At 45.0% G+C, this 18619-nt stretch overlaps 1 long non-coding RNA gene and 1 pseudogene across 1 annotated transcript; both read left to right on the forward strand.

Annotated features, from left to right (window-relative positions):
- The first annotated feature begins 473 nt into the window (after positions 1 to 473).
- On the forward strand, positions 474 to 13522 carry LOC145532509 (uncharacterized). Its single transcript, XR_014073303.1, has 2 exons — positions 474 to 2542; positions 10289 to 13522. It is a non-coding gene; the product is annotated as an uncharacterized LOC145532509 (long non-coding RNA).
- LOC145533575 (U6 spliceosomal RNA) lies at positions 5012 to 5109 on the forward strand (annotated as a pseudogene).
- Positions 13523 to 18619: the final 5097 nt, after the last annotated feature.

An 18619-nucleotide genomic window follows, 5' to 3' on the forward strand; every position in this document is an offset into this window, starting at 1 on the left:
TCCCCGTGGGGCGAGTGAGGCCGGGAGACAAGCGGCGGCAGTACCTGCAACGAGGTGCTGAGATAAAGCGCTGGGCCCAAGAGGTCCGCAGGGATTGGACAGGGGGCTTTGGCAGAGCTGGGCCAGGAGTGGAGTTGAGCTTTGGGGGCAAGAATAGGAGGTGGGGAGGGCAGAGGAAAGGTGAGGAGTGACTCAGTGAGGCCGGGGAGTGGGGCCGGGTGCGGGGCCTTCAATGCTCGGGTGAGAGCCGGACCCTGGAGAGGAGAGGGCCCGGGACCTTGGTTTCCTCACTGAGGTCCTGTCAGTGTGGACAGGAATCCTCCGCGCGATCCCCCTGGGGGACTGGGCAGTGCGAGAGGCTGGGTTTCATACCTTTGACCTATATTCAAACTTGCATGTGGCCCAGAGAGCCTCCGACCCCCCTGTCCCCTGCAGGTGGAGGTCCAGCTGTGGCTCCCAGCTGGAGACCCAGCCAGCTCCAGGTCCCAGCACCCCACCCTTGGGGAGTGTTCCTCCTGAGAAGGATCTTCTTCCTGCTGAGCCAAAGCCCACACCCCCTACCCCCGTACAAACTCAGCCTCCCCACCTGGGGCCACAGACCCATGGTCCCTCTGCCCAGGAGTGCCCTTGCAGGGCCCACCTCCGTGTGCATCTCAGAGCCCCAGACAGTTCATCCTCCTGGGACTGCTCCTGCGGCCCCGGCAAGCCCTCCCCCATATGCGGGGCTGCAGCACCCCTGAGGGGCACCCAGAGCTTTCTTGCTTGAGTTACCCAGTCCCAACTCCCACGATGACCAGGAAGTGACCCAGCTTTGCTCCTGCTGCCACCACGGTGAGGGAGTACTAGGCTGGTGCTCAGAAGAGCCGATAAGTCAGCTTCTGGTGTCCCCATCCTTGTGGCTGGAACCCCTCTGTGCTTTTGCCCCTGGGCCCTGGTGGGTTGGGGTCTACGCCAGGCCAAGTGCAAGCCCCCATCCCGCAGAGCCAGGGTTTGGGGTGAGGCTCAGCCTGGGCAGAGGACAGGGGGCTGGTGAGAGCTCTGTTTGGCTACCATCTGCCTCTCCATCAGCTGGGATCTCCCCCCTGGCAAAACGGGCGAGCCCCAGACATCACCCCCAAGCCTGAGGCTTCATCCTTGCTGCCTCAGTGGAAGGGTTCGGAGGTGGCCTCATGGGCGGAAGGAATGGAGACTTGAACGTGCGGTCTGCCCTTCTTCATCCGTCTGTCCCTCCTTCCTGAAACGATCTCCCAGCTGAGAGCTCAAAGCAGAAATCTGGGCTGGTGAGTAAGCAAAAAGCACCAAAGGCTGAAATGGAGGCCCAGAGCAGGAAACAAGGAGAAAGGGTCTGCCTGCGTCCACTCAGGATGGATGACAGGCACTGTTCCCAAGGTGTCCCCAAGATTAAAGTGGATTCAGGGGAGAACAGTGGAAAAGATGACAGCCATCACCCAGGGCCCTCCAAGGGGTGTGGTATGGAGGCCTGGTAGCAAGAGGTCAAGAGAAAAGAGGGGCGCTCTCCACAGTCTCACCTCCAGGGTGAGACCCTCAGGCCTGTCACTCAAAGTGGTGCTTCCAGAAAGCCCATACCCGGTGGGATGCTGGGAAAACCATAGCAATTGCATAAACAATGGTGACATCCTTAAGATTTTGCTCCTCAGCAAGCATTTCAGATATCTGCCTGGTGCCTGGCCAGGCCTGCAGGGGCCTGGGGTAGCTGGGTGGGCAGCCAGGTAGATGAGCTGTGCCCGGTGAGTGGGAGGACCTGGTGAGGGGGGGCAGGCTGCAGGGGCTGGGGGCAGGGAGCGGGAGAAAGAGACCAACTGGGTTGAGAAGGCCTTGAGTGCCAGGCCAGAAATGGAGGTTTGGGGGGACCAGAACCAGTCTTAAATGGGAATGGAGATGGGTCAGTTTTAGACCCATCAGCCTGGGGCCTAAGGATGAGGGGAGGATGGGTTGAAGTGAAAGTGTTAGTTGCTCAGTTGTGTCCCACTCTTTGTGACCCCAGGGGCTGTAGCCCGCCAGGCTTCTCTGTCCATGGGATTTCCCAGGCAAGAATACTGGAGTGGGTTGCCATTCCCTTTCTTCAGGGAATCTTCCCAGCTCAGGAATCGAACCTGGGTCTTGCACATTGCAAGTCGATTCTTTATGTCTGAGCTACGGGGGAAGCCCCAAGGATGGGTTAGAAGGGGCAAAAATAGGCCAGGGAGGTTGCAGTGAAGCATGGGGGGTGATGAACTGGGCCAGGACAGGGAGGAGACCAGTGATGGAGGAAAGACCATCCATAGACTGATGGGAGTGTGGAGGGTGGAGGGGCCAGGGGATCCCTGGCTTGAGGCTTGGAGGACAGTATGGCCCCTGCTGGACACGCCTGGATTGCTCCTCTTGGAAGAGGCTGTGGAGAACATGAGACCCACCCCATGGCTAAAGAGAAGGGAGAGACATCTTGCTGTCTTCACCAAGAGGCTCTGAAGGACAGTCAGTCTCTCCAGCCCAGGACAACATCATCCAGGCCTTCTCTGTCCATCCCCCAGCTCTCCTTCAGGTAAGAGGGGGGGCTCGGTGCGCCCCTACATGAGCCCCAGAAGGGTGATTTGGCATACCTGAGAGTCTTCAAGATGTAGCGGCAGAGGCAAGCCACTGCCATGTATACGCTCTCCTTGCAGGGGGCCCTCGACCCAGAGGCGGATCCACACTGAGGCTAGATCAGGACGTGTGCACTTGACCGAGGGTGACCAGGTCTCAGAGGGCTTAGGGGTAATTCAAGGGTACAGGGTTGCCCCGGGAGGGTGCCCAGGCCCGACCACATGGGGTGGGTTTTCCCATCCTTAGACACCCACCAGCCAGGCCAAGAAGCAGGAAATCCTGTGTCCTATCTCCAGACGTGAGGCTGAACCTGCTCCAAGGTCACTGCCATATACTGCACTATGTGAGCTGGAGGAGAGCGAGGTCCACACCTGTGCCCCCATCAAAATAGAAAGCCTGGTGTTTTATGGCTCTGAAGGTATCAATTTCCTTCAGAAATGAAACTGGTGTGCCAATGATGGTTCAAATCGTTGTTTTTTTTTTTCTGGCGGGCACTGCTAACTCAGCCAAGTGTGAGCCTTTTTTGGGGTAGAAGAAATAAAATTCCTGGCACCTAGAAGGTTCTTTATTAAAAAAAAAAAAAAAAACTTTACTTATTTGGTTGCACCGGGTCTTAGCTGTGCACACAGGTTCTCTCTCTTCATTGCAACGTGTGGGTTCTTCAGTTGCTGACCAGCAACACTTAGTTGCCTCATGTGGGATCTAGTTCCCCCAACAGGGATTGAACCCAGACCTCCTGCTTTGGGAACACAGAGCCCCAGCCACTGGACCGCTAGGGAAGTCCCCTAAAAGGGTTCTTACTTGCCTAGTATTAAGAGACAGCCAAGTAGTACACATTGCCACGTTGTAAATACTGAGTAATGACTCTCAATCCTTCACCCAAAATCCTTTAAAAAAGATGCATCTGGCCTCAACTGCCATCCTGCAAGGAGGAAGTTTTCTGCAGTGCCCCCCCAAGACCAGGGGTTCTTAATCTCTTTTTTGTGCCTCAGACCTTCTGGCAGTCTGGTGAAGGGTAGGGACACCTGCACAATTTCAAAACATTTTTTAAAACTCATGAAGTAAAATATGTCATCTTGCAAAGAAAACCAACTGTACTGAAATTCAGTTGAAATATTAAATGTAATCAAAAAGTAATCAAAATATTTTTTTAACTCGTGATGTGTGTTATATGTGTTTATTAACACTTGAAATAGCAAGCTCTAGCAGTGCCTCTATGGACTAGGGTGATTTCAAAGTAGTCTGAGTGTAAATGATATTTCAAGGTTTCTGCAGCAACCAAGATGTGATATGAAAAGATCACTGGTTTCTACGGGTGGCAAAGTGTCAGGTGCTGTTACTACTGCTGTGCTTTCTCCTTAAATGAAGGAAATGTAGTTTGTTTGTTTTAAGATTTATTTATTTCTTTATGGCTGCACTGGGTCTTCACTGATGCCTGCGGGCCTTCTCCAGTTGCAGCGAGCTGGGGGCTACTCTCTAGTTGCAGTGCGAGGGATTGTCATTGCGGTGGCCTCTCTTGTTGTGGAACACAGGCTCAGGGTGTGCGGGCTTCAGTAGTGGCACACGGGCTTAGCTGTTTAGATTCACACGGCTTAGCCTAGATGTGCCGTCAAACCCGTGTCCCCTGCTTGGCAGGCAGATCCTTTACCACTGAGCCACCAGGGAAGCCTGGAGATGTAGTCTTCAGTGAGAGGTTAGTTAAAACAAAGATGTCATTTCATTCCCATTGAAGTTCATGGACTCAGTGAATGGTTTGTCCACAAACCATCCCAGGACGTCAGGTGAACAGCCCTGCCCTAAAGAGTGAACACAAATGGCCTGTATTTGAAACAGGATGTTCAGAAAGAGCAGAGAAAAAATGGTGTGATGAGGAATGAGATACCCACCATCCAAAAAGGCCTCAGCTGGTCCCCGATCTGACAGTTGGCATTGTAGCAGAAATTAATCTCCTGGTTTCTACTTTAACACGAATGAAGAATCCTGATCTTAGGAAGGGAACTGGCCAAGGAGCCAGGTCTTAGAGGGGAGAGGAGGCTTGTGTGGTTCTGGAAAAATGACCTCTCACTGACCTTATTCTCTTTGTGTGGCACTGGGTGGAGAAAGCTAATTAAAGGTTTTATGCTCATGTAGATTTTTGCATTATGATTTTCAACTGAGAGCTGTTTAAGTTGGACACATATTTGGAAACTAATTGAAATGAAAATGTAGTGCCCAGAAGCTTTAAAGAACACCATCCAATTCACAGAAACAAAAAGTAGATGAAAAGTTACCCAGGGCTAGGGGAAAGGGGAATGGAAAGTTGCTTAATGGGTCCAGAATTTCTGTGTGGGGTGATGAAAAAGTTTTGGAAGTTGCTATGATGATGGTTGCACAATGATGTGAATGTAATTAATGCCCCTGAATTGTATGCTTAAAACTGGTTAAAATGGCGCTTTGGCAGCACATACACTAAAACTGCAACATTACAGAGATTATTATTCTCTGAGCAAGAATGACATGCAAATTTGTGAAGCTTCCTATTTTGTAGTAGATGATCGGAAGCATCTCTTTATATCTCCCAGTTAATAAGTAAGACAAAAAGGAGGCATAATTTGAATATTATTTTGTGACCCCCAGCAAATAAACAAATGTAGGCATTAGGCTTCAACAACTGCTAACATCAGGAAAAAAAAAAGGAAAGCAATAGTCAGACATTGATCTTATGTCTAGAAGGGGATACAGCTCCACTGTTTAAAGAGTTGAAGTGTTTTAACTTCTTTATAGGGGACTGGAATGCAAAAGTAGGAAGTCAAGGAACACCAGGAGTAACAGGCAGATTTGGCCTTGGAGTATAGAATGAAGCAGGGCAAAGGCTAATAGAGTTTTGCCAAGAGAACACACTGTTCATAGCAAACACCCTCTTCCAACAACACAAGAGAAGACTCTACACATGGACATCAGCAGATGGTCAACACTGAAATCAGATTGATTATATTCTTTGCAGCTGAAGATGGAGAAGCTCTATACAGTCAGCAAAAACAAGACCAGGAGCTGACTGTGGCTCAGATCATGAAATCCTTATTGACAAATTCAGACTTAAATTGAAGAAAGTGGGCAAAACCACTAGAAAATTCAGATATGAAATAGATCAAATCCCTTATGACTATACAGTGGAAGTGAGAAATAGATTTAAGGGACTAGATCTGATAGACAGAGTGCCTGATGAACTATAGACGGAGGTTCGTGACATTGTACAGGAGACAGGGATGAAGACCATCCCCAAGAAAAAGAAATGCAAAAAGGCAAAATGGCTGCCTGAGGAGGGCTTACAAATAGCTGTGAAAAGAAGAGAAGCGAAAAGCAAAGGAGGAAAGGAAAGGTATACCCATTTGAATGCAGAGTTCCAAAGAATAGCAAGGAGAGATAAGAAAGCCTTCTTCAGTGATCAATCCAAAGAAATAGAGGAAAACAATAGAATGGGAAAGACTAGAGATCTCTTCAAGAAAATTAGAGATACCAAGGGAACATTTCATGCAAAGATGGGCTCAATAAAGGGTTGAAATGGTATGGACTTAACAGAAGCAGAAGATATTAAGAAGAGGTGGCAAGAATACACAGAAGAACTATACAAAAAAGCTCTTCATGACCCAGATAACCACGATGGTATGATCACTCACCTAGAGCCAGACATCTTGGAATGCAAAGTCAAGTGGGCCTTAGGAAGCATCACTACGAACAAAGCTAGTGGAGGTGATGGAATTCCAGTTGAGCTATTTCAAATCCTGAAAGATGATGCTGTGAAAGTGTTGCACTCAATATGCCAGCAAATCTGGAAAACTCAGCAGTGGCCACAGGACTGGAAAAGGTCAGTTTTCATTCCAATCCCAAAGAAAGGCAATGCCAAAGAATGTTCAAACTACCGCACAATTGCACTCATCTCACATGCTAGTAAAGTAATGCTCAAAATTCTCCAAGCCAGGCTTCAGCAATATGTGAACTGTAAACTTCCAGATGTTCAAGCTGGTTTTAGAAAAGGCAGAGGAACCAGAGATCAAATTGCCAACATCCACTGGATCATCAAAAAAGCAACAGAGTTCCAGAAAAACATCTATTTCTGCTTTATTGACTATGCCAAAGCCTTTGACTGTGTGGATCACAATAAACTGTGGAAAATTCTGAAAGAGATGGGAATACCAGACCACCTGACCTGTCTCTTGAGAAACCTGTATGCAGGTCAGGAAGCAACAGTTAGAACTGGACATGGAACAACAGACTGGTTCCAAATAGAAAAAGGAGTACGTCAAGGCTGTATACTGTCACCCTGCTTATTTAACTTATATGCAGAGTACATCATGAGAAACGTTGGGCTGGAAGAAACACAAGCTGGAATCAAGATTGCCAGGAGAAATATCAATAACCTCAGATATGCAGATGACACCACCCTTATGGCAGAAAGTGAAGAAGAACTAAAGAGCCTATGGATGAAAGTGAAAGAGGAGAGTGAAAAAGTTGGCTTAAAGCTCAACATTCAGAAAACAAAGATCATGGCATCTGGTCCCATCACTTCATGGCAAATAGATGGGGAAACAGTGGAAACAGTGTCAGACTTTATTTTTTTGGGCTCCAAAATCACTGCAGATGGTGATTGCAGCCATGAAATTAGAAGACGCTTACTCCTTGGAAGGAAAGTTATGACCAACCTAGAGAGCATATTAAAAAGCAGAGACATTACTTTGTCAACAAAGGTCCATCTAGTCAAGGCTATGGTTTTTCCTGTGGTCATGTATGGATATGAGAGTTGGACTATAAAGAAAGCTGAGCACAGAAGAATTGATGCTTTTGAACTGTGGTGTTGGAGAAGACTCTTGAGAGTCCCTTGGACTGCAAGAAGATCCAACCAGCCCATCCTAAAGGAGATCAGTCCTGGGTGTTCATTGGAAGGTCTGATGTTGAAGCTGAAACTCCAATACTTTGGCCACCTGATGTGAAGAGCTGACTCATTTGAAAAGACCCTGATGCTGGGAAAGATTGAGGGCAGGAGGAGAAGGGGCTGACAGAGGATGAGATGGTTGGATGGCATCACTGACTCAATGGACATGAGTTTGGGTAGACTCCAGGAGTTGGTGATGGACAGGGAGACCTGGCGTGCTGCGGTCCATGGGGTCACAAAGAGTCGGACACGACTGAGCAGCTGAACTGAACTGAACTTCACAGTGACAATAGTGACAACAATGTGTATTGTTTTCATTTTTCCCTAATAAGGAGAACAGTTTATTTTCATCATGTACTCACAAAAAGGGTTATTTTCTCCAATTTATAAAGAATGGTGTCATATACATTTTTAAGTGGCAAATTTTATGAGAAATATATATGTAGTCACAATAAAGATAAATAAAATTAAGATAAGCTGTTTTAAAATGAGCAGAGCATCAGTGAAATGTGGGACAATTTCAAACAGCTAAATATACGTGTAATTGGAGTCCCCAGAGGAGGGGAGAGGGAGAGATATGAGGAAATCATGGCTAAACATTTTTCAAAATTTGATGCAAACTGTAAACCTACAGATCCAACAAACTCAACAAAACCCCAAGTGCAAGAAACATTAAGAAAATTATGTCAAGACATAACATAATCAAATTGCTTAAAGTCAGTGAAAGGAGAAAATCTTAAAAGACATATTACCTGTTTCTCCTTGGACAATAGTTTTCTCCTTGGAAATAATGCAAGCAAAAAGACAGTAGATTAACATCTTTAAAACTATCAACCTAGAATTCTATACCCAGCAAGAATATTTTGCAAAAAAACGAAGGGAAAATGTAGAGAAAATTAAATTAAAAAGTCAGTTCTTTGAAAAGATCAACAAATTTGGCAAACCTTTAACCAGACTGGCAAAGGAAACTAAAAAAAACTAAAATTAGAAATAAAAGTGGAGACATTACTACTGACTTTATTGTAAAAAATATTGTAAGAGAATATGATGAACAATTATGTGCCTGTTTGCTCAGTTGTGTCCAACTCTTTGTGACCCCACGGACTGTAGCCCACTAGGCTCCTCTGTCCATGGAATTTTCCAGGCAAGAATACTGGAGTGGGTTGCCGTTTCCTTCTCCAGGGGATCTTCCCGACCCAGGGACCAACCCAAGTCTTTTGTGTCTCCTGCATTGGCAGGTGGATTCTTCACCACTGATGCCACCTGGGAAGCCCATGAACTATATGCCAAGAAACTAAATAATCCAAGAGAAATGGACAAATTTATTGAAAAACACAAATGGCCTCAAGTGACACAAGACAAAATAGAAATATTCAGCAGGCCTGTAACTAATAAAGAGATTGCATCAGTAATCAAAAACCCCTCAACAAAGGAAAGTCCAAAACCAGATGGCTTCAATGGTGAATTCTACCAAACATTTAAAGAAGAAATAACATGAATAATACTCAGACTCTTCAAAGGAAGTAAAGATTCAGAAAGTATATGAGGTGCCTAGAATAGGCAAATGCATAGAGACGGAAAGTGGAACACTAGGCCCCGAGGGTGGAAAGAATGGCAAGTTGTTATTTAATGGGGACAGAAATAGGTTAAAAGTAAAAGGAAGGAAAATGATATGCTAAGCTGTCACTAATCAAAAGGTAACTGAAGTGGCTATATTAATATCATATAAAATAGATTTTAGAGCAAAGAATATTTACCAAGGACCAAGAAGATCATTTCCTAATCATAAATGGGTCAGTTAATCAAGAAGGCATAACAATCCTAAACAATTATGTACACTAATAATAGAGATTCCAAATACATAAAACAAAAACTAAGAGAAGTACAAGGAGAAATAGGTATTCATAAATTGGAGTCAGAGATTTCAGTACTACTCAATCGTTGATAGAAAGATAGTCAAAAAGCAGCAGGAATAAGAAGACTTAAAAACACCATTAACTAACTTGACTTGATGGGCACGCATAGAATACTCCACTCAACAACAAAGGAAGACAAAGTCTCTCAAGTGCACAGTGGCCATTTACCAAGATAGATCATACTCTGGCCCATGAAGCAAGTCCCAATAAAATCAAGAGGATTCAAGTCATATACACGGACCACGTGGAGTTAAATAAGAAATCAGTAACAGAAGGATCCTTGGAAAAGCCCCAAATATTTGGAAGTTAAGTCACACACTCCTAAATACATCAAAGGATAAGTCAAAAAGGAAATTAGAGAGTGTTTTCTTTTTTCTTTATAATTATTTAGTTAGCTATTTTGGGCTGTGCTGGGTCTTTGTTGCTGGGAGCGGGCTTTCTCTAGTTGCGTTGAGCAGGGGCTAGTCTTGATTGCAGTGTGCGGGCTTCTCACTGCGGTGGCTTCTCTCGTGGAGCATGGGCTCCTTTTGTGGAGCGTGGGCTCTAGGGTGCCGGGCTTCAGTAGTTCTGGTGCCCAGGCTCTAGAGCGCAGGCTCAGTAGCTGTGCGGCTCAGGCTTAGTTGCCCCGAGGCATGTGGGATCTTCCCAAATCAGGGATCTAACGGGTGTCCCCTGCACTGCAAGGCTAATTCTTAACCACTGGACTACCAGGGAAGCCCTAGAGAGTGTTTTCAACCGAATGAAAATAAAAGCACAACATCAGAAGGTGTGGGATGCTGCTATAACAGTACCTCAGGAGAAATTTACAGCTAAATGTCTATCTTTAGAAAAGAAGAAAGGTCTGGAATCAATGATCTCAGCTTCAATTTTTTTTTTCCAGCTTCAGTTTTAAGAAACCAGGAAAAGCAGAGCAAATTAAACCTAATGTAAACTGGAAAAAAATGGAAACAATAAAGATCAAAGAGGAAATCAACACAGAAAAATCAATGAAACCAAAAGCTGGTTCTTTGGAAAGATTAATAAATGCTCATTGGCTGATTCTGTGCCTCCTGAATCCACTCCCCTATTTCAAGCCCATGGAAGAGTTGAGAGAAGGGAGGAGAAAGGGAGCTACAGGTGTGCTGAAGTCCTTCCAAGGAGGCACGTGGAGCATGGTGCTTTGCACTTGGTCCCTTGCAGCTGAGAAAGGGTGACTGGTTCTCCATCTCAGGTCTGAAAAAGTCTTTTAAGCAGCCTGCGACCTCCGGACAGAGGAGTCGGCACGTCTGGAGTTTCTTTGGATCACACGGCAGGAGATGCCTCAGAAAGACTCAATATTTGGTCCCTTGAAGCGTACAACAAGTGCCCGCAGGAGGAGCCCTCTCTAGACTTGGGCCAGGCTGAGAGAACGCAAGGCATCCAGAGGAACCGGCTCATCGCCTTGCCTCCTCCCTCTCTCAGCCCCCACCAGGGTCAAGACAGTAACTAGAAAGTGAGGGGACAGAATCCACCCACAGTCGCCTCCCTGGACTGAAGGCTCTCTCCTGCCTCCAGCCTTAGCTGGGGAAGGAAGAGAAGTCTTAACCCTGAAAGGGAAATTGTTCCTCCACGTGGCCCTGGCGACCACGCGCATCTCTACCTGGGTCATGTAGGCAAGACGTAACCAAAGCTGACTTCAACCTTGGCAGGACCCCCTGTGGTCCTCCCAGAACATGAGAACTTAGCGAGCTTATGGAGGGGCTTCCTCTCCCTCTTCCAGCAAGGCCTTTTTCTCATTTCCTCCTGGGCTCTAAGGACATAGGTGGCTTTCTGCCTCGCACGTCTTAGAGCACAGCTGCAGGTTATCAAACTACACAGAACAGACTCCTGGCTGTCAGGGTGCCCCACCCCTTGTGTTGCATCGTCATCTCTTGTTTTGGGGTCATCCTTTTGAAGAAGGGTCATGGGAAGCTGCAACGTTGACTGATCTTGCTTTTGCTCTCGATGTACGTGATAAACTGTCTGAATCGAAAAAGGTTTGTTTGGGAAATTCCCTGGTTGTCCAATGGTTAGGGCTCCATGCTTCCACGGCAGGGGGTGTGGGTTCATCCTTGGTCATGGAGCTGGGATGCTGCAAACCTCGCACACAGCATGCCAGAATAAATGAAAAATAAAAAGGTGTGTTTCTTCACTGGCCAAATCTGTCAGCCTTGCTTGATACTCCTTAGTGAGTTTGAGGTTGCGTCGTAACTCAGTCTGAACTGGGGCTGAGTCCTGTGATTTAGAGTGATGAGGGGACTCTATTTAGCCTCCATGTGAGATGATGCGTGGTAATTAAATTTTGCAGGAATTATTTCACAATAGACATAAGTTGAAACCACTTAAACTCTAATTCCACTGTGATCAGAAAATATGTCTGGTATGATTTCAGTCTTTTGAAATGTATTGAGACTTGTTTTATGACCCAAGTACAAGGTCTCTCTTGGTGACTGTTCCATGTACACTTGACAAGAATGTGCATTCTGCTGTTCTTGGTTGGAATGTTCTATAAATGTCAATTAGGTCAAGTTAATTGAGAGTATTGCTCACATCTTCTATATACTCATTAATGTTTTTGTCTATGTTTATTTCTTTATTTTTACTAACTGCCAAGGCAGCAGTGTTAAAACGTCCAAATATGATTGTGGGTTTGCCTGTTTCTCCTTTTAGTTCTGCCAGTTTTTTTTCTCCCTGTACTTTGAAGCTCTGTGATTAGACTCATATCCATTTAGGTTTGTTATGTCATTCTGTTGAATTTATCATTAAGAAATGACCCTCTTTATCTCTGATAGTCCTCTGTCTTAGAATCTAGGTTGCTGTTATTGATAGAGTCACCCTAACTTTCTTATAGTTGGTATTTGTAGGGTATACCTTTTTCGGTCTTAATATTTTCAGTTTTTCTATGTCCTTATACTTGAAGTGTGTCACTTGTTGAAAAGCATACAATTGGTTTGTTGTTGCTTTTTTGTCTTAACTCCAGTCAGGCAGTCTCTGTCTTTTAGAGATTCTATCTATCATCTTGCTACTTGTTTTCCATTTGTTCCAGCTGATTTTTTTGTTCTTCCTTTCCTTTATTTGATCTTTCGGATAAATAAGAATTTTTTTTATTATTGTTTTATCACCTCTGTGACAATTTAATTATACCTTTTTATACATGTTTTTCAAATGGTTAATCTCAAGAATCTCAAGATGCCTTTTACCTTATTACAATCTACCTTAAATTTGTATTTTGCAACTTGAAGAAAAATATAAGAACTTGGCAATAGTACAATTCCATTTACACCTCTACCCCCAACCTTTTGTGTTGTTGTATAGTTTACTTCTATGTGAGTTAGAAAACTCAGTATACACTGTAGTTATTGTTGCCCTAAACAGTTAACAGTCTTTAAAACTTTTTTTATATGGAAAAATATACAAGATATTAGATATACTACTTTAACCATTTTTAAGTATACAGTTTAGTGGCATTAAATACATATTTGTTGTGCAACCAGTACCACCATCAACTTCCAAAAAAAAAGATTTTAAACACTAATCCTCGTTCCCTCCCATGCCCCACCCGCCCAGTAGCATCATGTCTCTATGAATCTGACTTCTAAGTACTTCGGATAAGAGAAACATGCAATATTTGTCTTTTATGTCTGCCTTATTTCACTTAGCATTGTGTCTTTAAGGTTTACCTATGTTGTAGCATGTGTCAGAACTTCCTTTTTTAAGGCTGAATAATATTCCACTGTGTGTATACCACATTTGTTTATCCATTCATCTGTCACTAGATATTTGGCTGGTTTCCACCTTTTGTATGTTGTTAATAATAGCTGCTATGAATGCAGTATTGATGTTCAGGTATCTGTTCAATCCCTGCTTTTGATGCTTTTAGGTATATATCCAGAAGTTGAATTGCGGGATAATATGAGAGTTCTATGTTTAATTGTTGGAGCAACTGCCATACTGTTTTCCATAATTTTTAGATTTTCTCATTTATACATCCCAAGTTCCTTCCTTCCTTCCTAAAGTTCCAAACTAGCTTTGGAATATGTTCTTTCCACCTGGGTGGGGGGGGTCTTCTAGTGCAGATCTGTTGGCAATAAAGTCTCTCAGCTTTTGTCTAAACAAATTTGCCTTTGTTTTTAAAAATATTTTATTTTTAATTGAAGGATAATTGCTTTACAGTGTTGTATTGGTTTCTGCCATATGTCAACATGAGTCAGCCATAGGTATACGTATATCGCCTCCCTCTTGAAACTCCCTCCCACCCCTCTAGGTTGTCACAGAGCACTGGGTTGAGCTTTCCGTGTCATACAGCAGATTCCCACTGGCTATCTATCTTACATATGGTAATATATATATTTCAATGCTACTCTTTCAATTCCTCCCATCCTCTCCTCACCCCACCCCCCACAGCTGTGTCCACAAGTCTGTTCTCTATGTCTGTGTCTCTTACCTTAGTTTTTGCAGAATATTTTCACTAGGCACAGATGGCTAGGTTAGCAAGAGTTTCTCCTTCCAGCACCTTAAAGACATCATTCCATTTGTTCTGGTTTCTATAATTATTCATAAGAAGTAAGCCATTGTTGTTACTATTCCCCTGAATTTGATGTATGTTTTTTTCTGTGGATATTTTAGATTTTTCTCTCTATACCTTTGACTTTCAGAAGTTTGATTCTGGAATGCCTAAGTATGGTGTTTTGGTATTTATCCTGCTTAGGATTTACTGAGTTTCTTGAATATGTGGATTCGGGTCTTTCATTAATTTTAGAAATTTTTCAGCCATCATCTCTTTGAATATTACTTTGGTGCCTTCTTTCTGTTCTCTCCTGCTGGGTCTGTTTTTCAACATGGACTTTCCTCCAGATACAGGAAATGAGAGTCTTTTTAGGTGCTGCCATGTGGACAAGTCTTTTGGTGCTAGGTTTCATTGGCTTCCCTGAGTCTGTTATTCTCCTTTTTTCAGACTTTCTAGTGCAGTAAAGGAAAACCAGCCAACTCTACAACTCATATAATAGTCATTTATTTCATATCCTTCAAGATCTAAGGCAACAACATAAGTGATCCACCTCAGGTAAGATTCTTGGCAACTGATGCTATATCCAAAGAAGCAGAAAGACATGGGTGTTTGAGATGGCCAGCTGTCAGCGTATATGGTAAACTCAAAGGGAGGCCAAAGAGATGTGGGTTGTGGTGTCAATAGCATCTTCTATACAGGATAATGGGCAATGAGGGAAGTTCTTTGGAGAAAAATACCAGCTTAAAAATGCATAAAGAATGCTGAAATTAGAAGTTCACTATTTTGTAGCACTCAATGAAATAATGGATCCAGGAACAACCATTATAGGCTGCAAAAAACCATTAGGTCAAGTTTTTGGAACTTTATAATGGATGGATTATACTGCTGACTTCTAACCCCCAATCAATCCTAACCTGACTAAAAGCAGACCAACCAGTCACAGTGCGGATGCTCAGGTCAGATGAAGGAAAGAACACAGCACCTCCTATGAAGCAAACAAACAAACAAAAGTGAATCTGAATTTAAATCCAGTCTCTAGATCTAATTGAGTTTACCGCCCTCAAGAAAATAATAATGATCATAAGGCTATAGAAGGACATGTGAAAAGATACTTTTAAAAAAAGTGGTTGTCCAAATCCCAAACTGAGAAATTCTATAGGTAAAAATAATTGTTTCTTCAACAAATAATTGTCATGAAGAAGAAAAGGGGTAGGGGAACTGATGTAGGTAAGATAAGACATGAGAACTAATGATAATCCAATGGTTTAAAAAAATTATGAGACAATTGAGAAATTTTAAAAATTGGGTGTTGTTGATACTAAGGAATTACTGTTAAAGTTAGATAATGGATACATGGTAACTACTTGGTATTCTGTCTTCTTAAGACTTTTTTTATCTTCATGACTAAAATTTTTGTAAAGCAGTTTTGTGATAGAGAAAAGGAGAGCACGTAGAGAAAGATGTAGACTCTGGGGAGATGGAGCATGTTTTTATGCTGAAGGAGTGAGGACCCCGGAAAAAGAAGAAATCGCTGGTGGAGCCAGTTCTGGAGAGTCCTAGGAAATAGGGTGCTGGACCCAGGTGGCTGGCCTTGTCAAGGATGACAATTAGGCCTCTACTAGCTGAATTCCAGCTCATGTCCTATTCACAGATTTGATCTTCATTAGCCCTTAACTCATCCCATAAGATGAGTGTAATAATTCCCATCTAGACATGAGGAATTAAAACTCAAAAAGGTTGATGACTCACTCAGGGTCAAATAACTGTAAATGGCAGATCCAGGTTGTTGTTTTTTTTTCTTTCAGCTGCACCAGGTCTTAGCTGCAGTATGCAAACTCTTAGTTGTGGCACGTGGGACCTAGTTCCCTGACCGGGGATTGAACCCAGGCCCCCTGCATTGGGAGCATGGAGTCTTAGCCACTGGACCACCAGGAAAGTTCCTAGATCCAGGATTTAAACCAAAGTTTCTGTGCTTCAAGCTCTTGTGGTCTGTATGGCTGTGAGACAGGCTGAAATGTCTCGCGGAGTCGGGGGGAGGGTGACATTTCAACCATTGGAGGTGAAGAGGGAGCAGCAGATTCAGACTTCATGACTGATGGCCTCTGTTCCTTGTGAAGCTGGGTGGGAGGTTCTCGAGGACAGGGGTACAGGCTCTACTGTTCTTTCTGGGGCTACCAAGGAGCTGGAGAGGAGTGAGTCACTTTCCTGGTCCAAGACCATCTTTGCCCACCAGTGAGACAGAGGTGTCCCCACAAGGAGTTCAGCAGGGAGAATGATCAGGTCCCTCTCGTGGCCCTTTCCCACTCTGCTGCAGCTTCAAGAAGCATGGATGCAATGTAAAGAGTGTTGGTTGACCCAAGCAGCATGTGGGTACATGTGTGCTCAGCTGCTTCAGTCGTGTCTGACTCTTTGCGACCTCGTGGACTGTAGCCTGCCAGGCTCCTCTGTCCATGGGATTCTCCCGGCAAGAATACTGGGGTGGGTTGCCATGCCCTCCTCCAGGGGATCTTCCCGACCCAGGGATCAAACCCTTGTCTCTTAGATCTCCTGCACTGGCAGGTGGGTTCTTTAGCACTAGCACCACCTGGGAAGCCCATATGCATCAGCACACAGTGCAGCTTCCAAGAAAAGCTCATGCAAGCTCAGCTGCTACTCAGAGCCCCAGTAAGGGGAGGGGATGTCCAAGCCTCCCTATCTCACTGTGCTCTGATTGCACCTGAACTTCTGTTCTCTGCATAGGTCTGCCTGCCCCTGGGTGGTGACCTGTGTGCATGGAATGAGGCCAAAGGAGGAGCCAAAGAATCTTGTCTGGGTTCTGTGGGGGCCCTAGGCAACAGAGAAGGGAGAGATGAGGCAGGCTGCAGGGAGGAAGCAGGACCCATTGCATAAAGAATTTTAAACCAACGAATTGGGTTACGCAGTGGCTTTATGGCATAATAATAATTGAGAACTTTGGCTTTGAGGTCAGACTCATTGTGATTATTCCAGCTCCATCATTTACTGCAACCTTGGGCAAGTTCCTCAACCTCTCTGAGCCCAGTTCAGGTGCCTCAGGGGGTGCCAGGAGCATGTGGGGCTGGGTGGAGCTTTGCTGCCCTCTGGTGGCAGACAGAGGGTGTCACTCAGAGGCTGAGTCCACTCTTCTGGGACAGCTGGTGAGGAGTGAGGATGGGCAGACAATTTCCTCCCATGCAGCAGACCTCAAATCCGGCTTCAGCATTAGGAGGGTGCCAAATGGAAGGCCCCACCAGGGTCTGCTGGGGAGCTTTGGTTCATCTACCCATGACTCATGAGGTCACTCAGGCTCTCATAGCCCCAGCCAAGCTGGGTTTGAGTCAGGGTGACCCTGAGTCAGTCACTTGCCCCTCTAGGCCCTCTCAGCCCTTATCAGGATGACAAACATGTCAAAACACTTCGACTATGCTTAGACATTGAGGTTGCTATTACCTGCATGCCTTAACTCTCTCTCCCCCACCTTTGTGCATTCATTTATTTCATTCACTTAACTTCCAGGCAGCAGCTGTCTGCCAAGCATCAGCTCTGGGCCAGACCCTGAGCTGGGGGTGTCAGGGCGATGGCTGCCCTCTTAGCTCTGTAACTGTCTGTTCATCTACTGTGGTGTGCACTTTCATTCATGGAGGATCCATTCATTCTTTCTCATACTCACTAACTTCCTCATTCACTCACCCACCCATCACTAGGTTATCTCAATTGCATATTCATTCATTCTTTACTTTTTCAGACTCCTTTCCTCTCTCTCTCTCTCCCTCACTCCTGTGCTCTGCAAGCATTCTAAAAGCACCACTCTAAGCCAGAATTAGATGCTGGGTTTCTGGCACAAACTTCTCCCCAGACTTCTAGGTAGACAGATGGTGAGGACACCCTGTGACTGCCACATCCCAGCCATCGGGACTCGGAGCAGGGGGAGCACCAAGAAGGGAGCAACTGACTGCCTGGAGGAGGAGGCTGGGTGGGGGCAGTCAGAGAAGGCTTCCTAGAGGAGGTAACATTTAAGCCACGCCAAGCAGGGTATGGGGCTTGCCAGGTGGTACTAGTAGTAAAGAACCCACCAGCCAGTGTAAGAGATGTTAAGAGGTGCTAGTTTGATCCCTGGGTCGGGAAGATCCTCTGAAGGGAGGGCATGGCAACCCACTCCAGTATTTTTGCCTGGAGAATACCATGGACAGAGGAGCCTGGAGGGCTACAATCCATGGAGTTGCAAAGAGTCAGGCATGACTTAGCAACTAAACAACAACCAGGAACACACCTGTAGTTGAACAAATTGGGTTTATTGCCTCAGTTTGAGAAGACTGCATTGACTTCAGTAAGAGAGTGTTGAGGGGATTCCCTGGCTGTCCAGTGGTTGGAACTCCACACTCGAGTTTGATCCTTGGTTAGGGAACCAAGAGCCTGCAAGCTGCACTAGTGGCCAAAAAAAGGGTGGGGAGGTGGTTAAAAAGGGTTAGCAGGGAATTTGGGCCTGGGTTAAGTGGTTTGGGGGAAGATTTGAGTAAGTGGGCTTTTACTCTGGAATAGATGTTAGGGACAATTTTCTGATTGAAAGCCTTAAACATTTAACGTGGAAGTCTAACCGGATAAAGAAGCAGCGGTTACTCATATTAGTCAGAATGGGGGAAACGGTTGGTCTTTTTCTTGTTCCAACAATATTCTTGTTTTCATCCGACTTTAAACGTGATTACGGAGCAG

The sequence above is a fragment of the Giraffa tippelskirchi genome, chromosome 13, assembly GCF_054371585.1.
Source record: "Giraffa tippelskirchi isolate mGirTip1 chromosome 13, T2T-mGirTip1v1.2.pri, whole genome shotgun sequence".
Taxonomy (NCBI): domain Eukaryota; kingdom Metazoa; phylum Chordata; class Mammalia; order Artiodactyla; family Giraffidae; genus Giraffa; species Giraffa tippelskirchi.